The 11,676-nt window shown below is 34.4% G+C and overlaps 1 protein-coding gene across 1 annotated transcript in view; it reads left to right on the forward strand.

The window, feature by feature from the left end:
• LOC123870041 (toll-like receptor 6) overlaps positions 1 to 478 on the forward strand; it is a 164,186-nt gene extending 163,708 nt beyond the window's left edge. The window contains exon 2 of the mRNA XM_045913203.1: positions 2 to 478. The gene's annotated coding sequence lies outside the window, so the exon portion shown is untranslated. The remainder of the gene's footprint in view (position 1) is intronic.
• The last annotated feature ends 11,198 nt before the right edge of the window (positions 479 to 11,676 follow it).

Here is an 11,676-nt window from a genome sequence, read left to right on the forward strand (position 1 = left end):
GTGCATCGTCCGAGCGCACTGCGTACACCTGGCTTCCTGATACCAGGATCGAGTTCAGCTCGCCCTACAGTCGGCGCAAGAGTTCCAACTCCACTGTCTACGAGAGTGACTGATGGTGCGCAGGCTTCGACCAGCTCGAAGAAGCATTACTCTGATCTCTGGACACTTAGTGACTTTGTGAGTGCAGGCTAAAACCCAGTGTAAAAGCCAGTTAAAAAATTGTGAGTGCAACTCGAACATCGATATTTCACGTTTATTGTCTACTCTTTGTACATAGCTTAGTGTATTTCTTACTACTCGTATCTTCTAATTTCGAATAAGTGTTAAAAACTAGTCTAATATCTTTCTCAATCAATTAAACAAAGTTCTTGTTAAGTGAACGTGATAGTTGTAGGTTATACAATGATTTTTTTTAAACATAGCAGGTTCTCAGTGTTTATCAAAGTTAAACAAACAGGCGAAACCTACTATTGAAACCACCAAATGAAGCGTGACGCATGATTATAGTCAAGTAAAATTGTAATATTTTCTATCACCAGAAAAACATTTCAAATGCATGAGACGAAGTGTGGAAAAATGGCGTAAAAGTAATGTTTAGTTATGTTTCAATCTTTTAGGCTTGAATTCCTTACGTGGTGATATTGTTTTTGTGTCAAACCAATATTGAAACTGAAAATACCTATCGACAAATAAGTACAGTTCATCAATTCAAAATTAGTTTTGGAGATGCTGCCTTCGAACGCAACCGACATCGGCGTGGGCTAGAAATAATACTGGCCTCCACAGAACTCCAAATAGGTATACTGTGCTGGCCTCTAAGACTGGCATTAGGTATATTATTATTTACCAGATGATGCCCGCAACTTCAACTGCGTGGATTTAGGTTATTTAAAAATCCCAAGGGAATCGTTTGATTTTCCAGGATCAAAAATAGCCTATAAGTATCCTTATCCGTATTAAACGTATACGGACGCAAGCTATCTTTGTACTAAATAGACGATGCACGCGATTTCGTCTGAACTGTGATTTTTTCCACGTAGATTCAGGTTTTTTTAAACATTACGTGGGAATTTCTGGGGAAAAGTAGCCTATGTCCTTCCCTGGGATGCAAGATACAACTCATCTCTGCGCGCGAAAAAACGCTAGTCTATAACCACCCTTTGTTGCGTTTCATCCTACATACATCAATCATCATTTTTCTAATTTGTACTTGAACTCTTGCTTACACGGCAAATGAATTATGCAGTCCGAAAACTTTTATACAACACGATCTCAGTAAATTCTAAAAATATAAGTACCAAATTCATCTTGTCGGTGTTGGAATCTTCAGAACATCTTTTCCCATAAATTCACTAATATTCCCGCATTTACTTCGCCGAGGCGAAGCGTAAAACTTCTTCTTGGTTACCGAAAATGAATATTTATGACGTACAACGAGTAACGCCATTTATAGACAAATTCAGAATGTTTTTCGATGCAGTACCGTATTCTGTACTTAGTCATTCAAGAAGATATTCTTTAAAAATCATTTTTTCTTCTATACGCTTAATACGATACTCGGCAGGAAAGATTTCATATTGAACTTTAGAAAGAGATAACAGTTTTGTCAACCGTTGTCTCTATTGTTGCAACTTGCAACTGTGAACTGACAAAACGTCATATTAATATAATTACTTTATAATTAGATATGAGTGCCAAAGATGCGCTACGCTCTACGAAGCCGAAAATCTCTTTCTAGTTCGATGTGCAATTTTCCTGCCAGGTAGGTCATTCTTGGTTCCTATGCTAAAGTATACATTATTAAGAACTTTTTGTTCCCATGTATATTCATTAATGTATTAAACTCCAATATTATCTTTATAACTTTTAAACTATCAAATTTGAATTTTCATAAAATTGTTACTTCGAACTTAATATATTTTTAAGCCAAAGCAAGGTTCCAACTCTAAGAGTATTTCTTTATCATTATCTTGCGCTGTTAAGCATTAAATTAAATTATTAAAAACCTGAAAGATAGCCATTTGCTAATTAGGGAAAATTTTCGCTAAAAACAGTAAATTATATAAAGCTTTTGCTTTGGCTCTTAAATATACCTACATGTGAAGACCATGTAAGAGAACACCACAGTTTTGTTAGTAATAATGTTATTATTTAATGAAACGTTACTATGGCTTAATACATAATGTGCACATAAATAGTTAGATTGATAAAATTCGCTGTGATTTTTACAGTTTTTGAAAAGCCCAAATCTAAAAAAAAACAAACGTCTTTCGGACTTTCTTTAATTTCTGGTTTGCCTATCAACTAGATCACTATTTTTCCAGTACTTAACTACGATATTTTGTCTTATAAAATTGTTGTAAATACGATATGATTTTATATTGAGAAGCTACTGTAAAATTACATGGTTCATTAAATTTATTTCTAAGGGAATAGCGTGATTTTAAACAAAATTGTGCTTTTTGCCTTTTTTTGTAATACCAAAATTTTCCCAATATTTGATAGAAAGGTAGTCTACTTCTTGTATCGTATTTCTTGTAATTACTTTCGTAAGTATACCTATAGTAATATAATTACATAACTTAATATCATAAGTGTAATATTATAAATATGTAATTTAAGATTTATTTTTATATAATGTAGTTCTCAGGTTTCAAGACACACGATCCCTAATAGCGTCTAATTGTACAAAATTCTAATAGGTATAACATTATGTAAATATCCTTAATTAATATTTAAAAAGCTTTTGAAGATAAATCGTTTATATTAAGGCCTGTTATACGAGTATCATTGGTGGCAGAGCTTTGCTAGTTTGAATTGATATGCTTCTCTATACCAACTCTCTGTGAAAACATTATGGAGAACTCTCAGGCATGCAGGTTTACTTACTATTTTTTCTTTCACCGTTAAAGCAAGTGATATTCAATTATTATTATTTAAAACGCACGTAACTCCAAAATATTAGAGGTGCGTGCCCGGGATTGAACCCCCCGATTAGGAAGTGGACGTCCTAACCACTAGGCTATCACAGCTTACTCATTTCACTACGTATCCCGAAAATAATACTCAAAGTTACTTCTATTAAAAATCACCATCCAACAATCGTTACTGAGAAGTATATCATTCCATACTAATTAAAATCTGGAATTGAAACTGTTGGAGACTGTAAAATCTTTACTATAAGAGTGACCTAAAATTATAATATCTGCTTGTTACACTTAATTTTGTAACTTAAAAAATGTATGTTATTTAATTATTTTTTTAAACTTGTGTAGCTATGATAAACTTTATCCACGGAGAGATGTTAATATAGGGCTCTCTCTGTTACGTATTCCCTATATTCAGACAAAGACAAAAATTCAGTAGGCGTTAAACATTTTGAGTCACCAACCAAGCACATACAAAACTATGTTTTCTAAAGTTCTCTATGAGAGAAAAGCTATAATAGGTATATACTTCAAAAACATTTGAAAATCAATTCAAAAACATAGGATCGTTTGTTGGTCGGTGACTCAAAATAGTTATCGGCCACTGAGTTCTTTGTCCTTGTCCCTTTGTATGGGATTACGACAGAGAGAGCCCTATACGAACTTCTCACGGTTGATAGAGTACATAATTCCTACCTCCTCTCCATAATAATTCACCTTGAAAACGGCAAGTGAATAATATAAAGGAGACGATACTAATTCTAATATTATTCATGTCATAAAATTTCTAAACTAATAAAACACGACAACCCTCATTACCGTCGAAGTTATCCATAGTATATAAAAATCGTCCACATTTTATAGTTGGTATAATAAATAATAGCATTAAAATAGGCGTTCATGTATAATTTGGAAGCCATGAAAAAATAACTTTCTACCTTTTATCATTGTAAAATTATTAACTCGATATCATAAAATTTGTCTGTCACTGTATACTGTCGTGTTTATATTGTACATCTTGTAAATAATGTCGGGGTTATGAATGTATTAACGATATTATATAAAAAGTTATTTCCACCTTTCACATTATCATTTATATTAAATGATTTGAATAACGCGTTACTCATCAAGTATTTTGTATAATTTTCAATAAAGTCATATTAATAAACGACGATTTTTTTTTATTTATTCCCCTGAAGTAAATTTGGTAAGGGCTTTAAGGTCAAACCAATCCATAAGTCCGTGTAAAATTATATTGACAACTTAATAATTTAGAAATTTTCAATTTTAGTAAATCTTACAAAAATGTAATTTCAATTATAACAAATGGTCTTAAAAGATAAGCCAGTCATAGATACAGAGGCTCACTGTTTTACCTGTATAAGTAAAACGAATAAGTAGGTAGGTATATTATTGTGAGTATGTAGTTAGTGTTGTGTGTGACAACTGGAGGTTTCCGTCACAAAATTATTTGTTTAAAGCTGGGACACACCAAACGCGTATGCAGCACATAAGCGTAGACGTAGCGCGTACCATGACGTTGTAATGTATGGAACTGTATGAGATATGGCATACCGCTTGCGTGACGTGAACGTTCGCGTAGACGTAATGCGTGCTGTCATTTCTATGGATTCACGCGCGTCACTACGCACGTGGTCATGTGTACGTGCTTGGTGTGAATCGGCTCTTACATGGAAAGTATATAAGTAAGAAAACGTCTGAATAAGTAGGAACTCTTGGTTTATGCTATGATAGAGTAAGGCTACTAATTTCAGTAACTAACTTAGTAGTAACAAGTTGTATTTACTTTATAAAACAAGTCTCATTAATCTTTCCCGGTTTAACAAGTTTCGTAAAGGGACGTTTTCCAGCTAAGCAGCACGGTGCCACTTTATTGCGACGTCCCCCGAACTGGGAAGGGCTTTTTGTTGTGTTAAACACAATCTGCCGCGATCCGTCCGTATCACTAATTGGAACACGAGAACTTTTTGTGTGCCGCCATAGAAGGCGCAAGTTTGGAACGAATCGATCTACGTGTCTCGTATTACAGAAGCTTTGATTTGAGCTGATTGGAGGGCTTCATGCAATAACGACATTGCAAACGCAAATCGAGTGCAATTTACCCTTTTTGTGAAATATGTATTATTTTAAATAGGGGAAGTACCAAGTGAAAAAATATATAGGTGTGTTGCCATTGTAAATCGTATTACTTATGCCAAACCAAAAGTAATACTTTATTGCTGGTTAATGAATAAATATTATTTTTAGTTAAATTTTGATTGTTGGTGATTAGAGATTGGCTTTCATTTAAAATATTCTCATATCGATAACAGTTGTTGTTTTCTTTTTAATTACTTACTATAGACTCAAAATCAAGTTAGCTAATAGTTAACAGCATTAGCCATGATTCATAGCCCTACAAAACTTTAAGCAAATCTTTTAGCAAAAAAAATATTCAAAAAAACTGCTGGATACCTAAATGCAAAGGTTAATCAATAGATATATAATAAGAGTTTAGTTGTAGAGTAGGTAACTTAGTACATAAGGCAGTTTGACTTAACATTTCAAAAGTGCCTGAAAATGAGACCTACTTGAAATAAAACGTCGTGTTTAACAGACTGAGTGTAAGTATGTATATAAATGTGTCTTTATCGATTTGTAAATCACGTTTTAATTGGAAATTGGCACATTTGTAAAAGTGAGCACGACGAAGGGCAAGTCAGGACGCAAGCTACTCGTACCTACCTGCCGCTATCACTACTGTTCACAAATTCATCTCTGGTCTCCAATCGTGTGCGTATGCGTATCAAATGCGTATAATCGCGCAACCATGCAGTTGCGCGATTATACGCATCATATCTTTATCATTACGGCAAGTCCTGCAATGCATCGCAATGGCGAATATGTAACTACAGAATTAGTAAAGTTTTCAACAAATAAGATGTTAAAGACACCTCATACTTTGCCAACCCCCGACCCAAAAAGAGGGGTGTTATAAGTTTGACGTGTGTATCTGTGTATGTCTGTGACATCGTAGCTCCTAAACTAATGAACCGATTTTAATTTGATTTTTTGTCTGAAAGGTGGCTTGATCGAGAGTGTTCTTAGATATAATCCAAGAAAATCTGTTCAGCCTTTTGAAAGTTATCAGCTCTTTTCTAGTTACTGTAACCTTCACTTGTCGGGGTTGTTATAAATTTTCAATTTACACTTGTTGATGTTGATATTTGATTTGCGTTTCATCTGTCATCAATTGTATAAAAGAGCTTGTGGATTGGGAATAACTACCTACTTCAAATTTTGTATTTGATCGCTATTGCAGAACATTTTCCATTCGTAAACGTCACGGTCACGAAGCGTATTGAAAAGTTGCACCTGAGTTTGAGTTATTCGACTGCAGTCGGAAGTTCGCCGGAGGCATTGATGTTTGACTCGTGTTTGAACAACCGTTTTCCAGGTGTTAATGGTAGAGTGCTATCTAAATAGTGTTTTCAGAAGACTAACAAATTGGAGTTTGGATTTATGTTTGTTGAAGAGAAATGTAACTACTAATCTACTAGGATCTTTCGTATTTGACTACTGGGAAGGTTGTATTTGGCAGTATATCTTCTAGATAATAAAAGAAGGAAAGCTTTCTGACTGGTATATGATCGTATCTAGTGCTCAAACCTCTGAGTCTAGAAATTTGAGATTTTGCACTACTTATTGAAAAGATTTTCTGAAATTTTACCTGGGCGTATCCGGTGCGGGTCAGCTAATATAAAATGTGTATCTGTGGTATTTTGGTTTATCCATTCTATTATATAAGGCAAATTCCATAAGATTTGAAGGAGGTATCGTTGGGTTTTCTTTAAATTTATTATTCTATAATTTATTATTATAATCTTTATAATTTTTATTATTTTGTTGTTATAGTGGCGATTATATCGCCATTATACACATTCTCATTCAACTCTCTACGTATAAGTAGTACGTGTGGTTCACGAGATACAACCCACTGACAGACAGATGGACAGCGGAAGCTTAGTAATAGGCATCCCGTTGGCACTCTTCGGGTACGGAACCCTTAAAAATTGAGACATTCGGGATAAGAATATTATTGTAAGCCAAAACGAGATTACATTCGTTTTCAAATTAACTTTTTTCAACCTTAAAAATTATATTTTCAACGCGAGAAATTTTATAATTTTCTGCGAATAACATTTTAAAAGCGTTAGCAGAAAAGAGATAAAGAGCTAGAATTATTAAATAGAATTTTCAGAGCGGCACAGATTAGCAAATACGAATTTGTTTTCATGCTGTAGGAAATTTTAGTTGAATTTATGAATGGAAAACTTTTTATGCAGTTAGAAATCGTAAATAGGTTGAAAATTGAAATAGGGGTTAAGAATTGTTGAATAATAATTTATTGGTTTATAAGTTGGATGAAAAATTGAAGGTTTTGAAATGTGGAATTTCTAAAATCTTATTAAGAGAGAAGTTTGTTTGTAGGAAATAATCTCGAGAACTACTGAACCGATTTTAAAACTCTTTCACAAGTAGAAAGCTTCATTAATCCTGATTGACATAGGCATATTTTATTTTGAAAAAAATTAGAGATCCATTCGAAAATTGTAATAAGCTAATATAGTCCCTAGTCCATACTCGATACTAATATTATAAATGCGAAAGTCCGTCCGTCTGTCTGTCTGCTACCTTTTCACTGTCCAACAGTTTAACCGATTCTGACGAAATTTGGTACAGGGTCAGCTTATTTCCGGGGGACAGACATAGGCTACTTCTTATCCCGGAAAATCAAAGAGTTCCCACGGGATTCCGAAAACCCAATCCGCTTAATCGATTTGTATGAAATTTGGTACCGAGGTAGCTTACGTCCCCGATATTGACGTAAGCAACTTTTTATCTCGGAAAATCAAACAGTTTCCACGGGATCTTTGAAAACCTAAATCCACGCGGACGAAGTCGTGGGCATCCTCCTAGTATAGCTATAATATTGTACAAAATCAAGCAATTGCTCCGTTGCGATTTTATTGAAGTGGTATGTTCTACCCGTTATTTATACCGACCTAATATAAAATGTCGTTAAACCACGAAATAAGCTTAAAATCAAAGCTTTGCTTTTAGTAAAACATACCAATGTTTACCAAAACCAAACCAAACACGACTTTATTCAAGCAAAGTCAACGTGACAGCAACTTTAAATTCGGGGAGCTCGTCGAATAATCGATAGTTACTTAACATAATCATCCCCACTTCGGAACTAATTAAAGCACCATGACGTCCTATTAACTTTACTTCCGTTTCGATAAGAAACCACTTAATAGGCTTATTAGAGTCGTAAGGTGAATACACACGAAGATTATTTCTTACCCGACTGTGGCAAAGCCAAAAGGAAGAGTTATGATTTTAGCAGTCTATTTATGTATGTCTGTATGTTTGTATCCAGATTCTGTGTGTTCCAGCGTTGCGCCTAAACTGCTGGGCCGATTTTGATTAATGAGGTGTCAATCGATTCGTTGTAAAGATCCGGGTGACAGGGTTACATTTTATAGGACAAAATGACCTAACGGTTATTACATGAAAAAAGTGGGGGTCTCCAAAATTTTTTTTTTCTATCGTATCAAGTGGGGTGTCAAATGAAAGAGGAGAAAATTCTGAGTTCATAAATATAAATGTAGTACAACATTAAAATATACCAAGCGACAGAAAAACAATTTTAATGTAATATTTCAGCGTTTATTAAGACGATCGCAGTCGGGTTTTGGTTTTCAACTTTATCTTGTTTCGTTATTGATACCTACTCGTAACAGTTTATTGCTTTCCAACCGTGACCTTCCCATGCCAATAGGAGGTTCTTAAACAAAATTTTACTTTACGATACATATTGGGATTCCAAAATGCTGGAATGGACCATTCGGAACGGTGACCTCGCACTCGAAAATGCTGTGTTCACAGACCTCCCCATTTAGTGGACAGACGTCATTAAACGAGTCGCAAAGCAAGGTATCTTAAGGTTGTGGTTAGTGGAAATACTTACAAGAGAACTATGCCCCGCAGTAGACGTATATCGGTTAACGATGGCGAAACACGATTTTTACTAAAATTATAATATAACAAATACAATTTTGATGGAACGGCGCATATTATCTCTTTAAGTCATAGCACCAGGCGTCAACAAAGTGTCCCCAAAAGTAGTTAGGCGACTACAAAGATGTGAAGAAAAATAAGCATTTTGTAGTAAATTTAGAATATCTATCTCCTAAGGCTGTTTGCAAACGGAGTGAAATGGAGTCGAGTATTTTTGATAAGTATTTAAATTCAACTTTATGGACTTTCATATTAAAAAAAAAAAAATAGAGAACGTGCCCTGCGCTTCAGAGGGCTTGAGCTTGCCTTGCTGTGTGCTGGAAACCGCTTAGATTTAGTTGTTATCCAGAAAGATGCCGCACCTCGGCTCAACCGGTGTACCTTTCGCTTTATACGTGTAACGTATTGTAGGTATTACCACGAGTGAGAGGTTAGTCATTAAGAGAGATAACCGCCTGGTAATTAAGGATGTGCAACTGTAAAATCTTATTAACATTACAGATAAATTTAACAGTCGTTTGTCATCTATTTGATCAATCAGATCTCCTGTGTTACGAACGTTAGAAACCAATTCTCACGCCAAAGTCAATAAGTCCAACATTTTGTAAACAAATCCCAACAATAGACAAGTGGATTTATGTTTCACAATTGGAGAGAAATTAACGAATTTCAACTCTATGTCTAGCATCAATTAGGTTGATAATTAAAACAAAGTGGAATCGATATTAAAAATTCCTGCTACCGCATCGTATTGACATAGCCTTTGTAAACACTAATAGGAAATTCAAAAATGGAAACCAGTTAGGATGAAACATTGGATATGCTAATTTCGTTTTAACTACCACTAATCTTTCTGTAAACTACCATTTTATCGAACACATCTAGACCAATACTTAGTTTACATCCTTATGTTGTCGACATTCCATCTACACGCACGAAAGGTTTTGCATCATCATTCCTCATACGCATGGCTAAGTTTTGGAATACACTTCCGCGATCTGTGTTTCCTACCAATTACAATCCGCGCATCTTTAAAACAAGAGTGAATAGGCACCTTCTAGGTAAACGCGTCCCATCTTAAACCACATCATCACTTTTCATCAGGTGTGATTATGGTCAAGCGCTTGTCTATACCTAGTGAAAAAAAGTCAGTTTTAAGGAGGTAAAGGAGGGAAGGTAGGTACAGATCCCTGATGCAAATTGCAAATTTTATTTTTCAATATTTATGACTTAGCTCTATACCTAGTAGTAAAAGCCTTCAGCCATGGCTAGTTACCATAAATATTTAAAAGAGGTATAATAGGTTCACCAACCTTCAGAAATGTTCTGATTGGAGTGTCAGCCAATCAGAGTTATTGTTATCACCAAATTGCACTAGTAGATAGGTCATAATATTGTGCCTTAACTAAGGGCGTTAGTTATCCACTTATTAAATAAGAAATTAATATAAAAATTATGCGGCATAAATATTTCGTAAAAGTTTGTAAACCAGACTTAAAACCAATAGAATATACCCAATAAATCGATTAGTCATAATATCCGTAATTGATCCCAAATAAATATCCATAGGGAAATTAAGTCGTAAATATTTAAAACCAACCAAATATTAAAGGTATTTTTGGGATGACGTTATTTAAAAACGGATAAAATATCTAACATTAATACTCTTTCCACCGACAGTAAGATACCGCAAATCTTTCTTATGCACTCGGATTACGTCTTATGAAGACGCTAATCCACTTTTTATATCCCGAGAAAATACGCCTACAGATCGTTTGTAGGATATTTTATGAGAATTTAAGTGACTACTGCAGCCCAAGCACAACCAGTGCGACATATCTCGTGGCTTTTATAACGCTTTCACGAAAAAGCCGAATTAAATCCATGATGTCATGATTGTTCTTGGGATTGTAAGACGGTCGAATGGGCGCGATAATACATGTATTTAAGTGAAGCAAATAAATTCCAATTTTACTTACATCGTTAATTTTGTATCTAATAGCATCCGAGTTTTATTGGACAATTTACATAAGTAATTTAAGCACCTATCAACTGAATAGTGCTATTTTTGTGTTTATTGATTTTAGTACTAGGTAATAAGGCCGATTTTATCTACAAAACATAAATTAAAATATTTATGATAGAGGCAAATATAGTGCGTCAATAAAAAATATTTAATGGACCAGCAAGCTCAGAACTAAAGTACTATAGGTTTAGGTATATTAAGTACAGGATATTCTAAGGACTGAGGAAGATCTCTACAGTCTCTATGAATCCCTAAAAGCATCTTATGAATGCAATGTAAATTAAACCTAACAATATCTGTTAGGACTTAGGTACATTTATATTAACAAGGTCTAATCCAGACCATACGCAGCGTTAACGTTTGGAACGTTTTCAATGTGCAATTAATATACAATACCATCATCGTATACAGAGAAGATATTGTACCACTCGACTGTATCCAATAAACCTTAATCCTTTACCATAAACGGCCGGATTTAGTTCGTTCACTTTACATCCCAACAAATTATGTTAACAAGTCGCTACATGTACAGTCGGTGCGAAAAATAAATAAAATCGTGACATTGCACAAAACATTCTATCTTTTCGCTTTGCATGAATTCTCTCGATGACATAACAGGGAAGAAACGTTTTGAAA

Source organism: Maniola jurtina, chromosome 12 (assembly GCF_905333055.1).
Source record: "Maniola jurtina chromosome 12, ilManJurt1.1, whole genome shotgun sequence".
Taxonomy (NCBI): Eukaryota; Metazoa; Arthropoda; class Insecta; order Lepidoptera; family Nymphalidae; genus Maniola; species Maniola jurtina.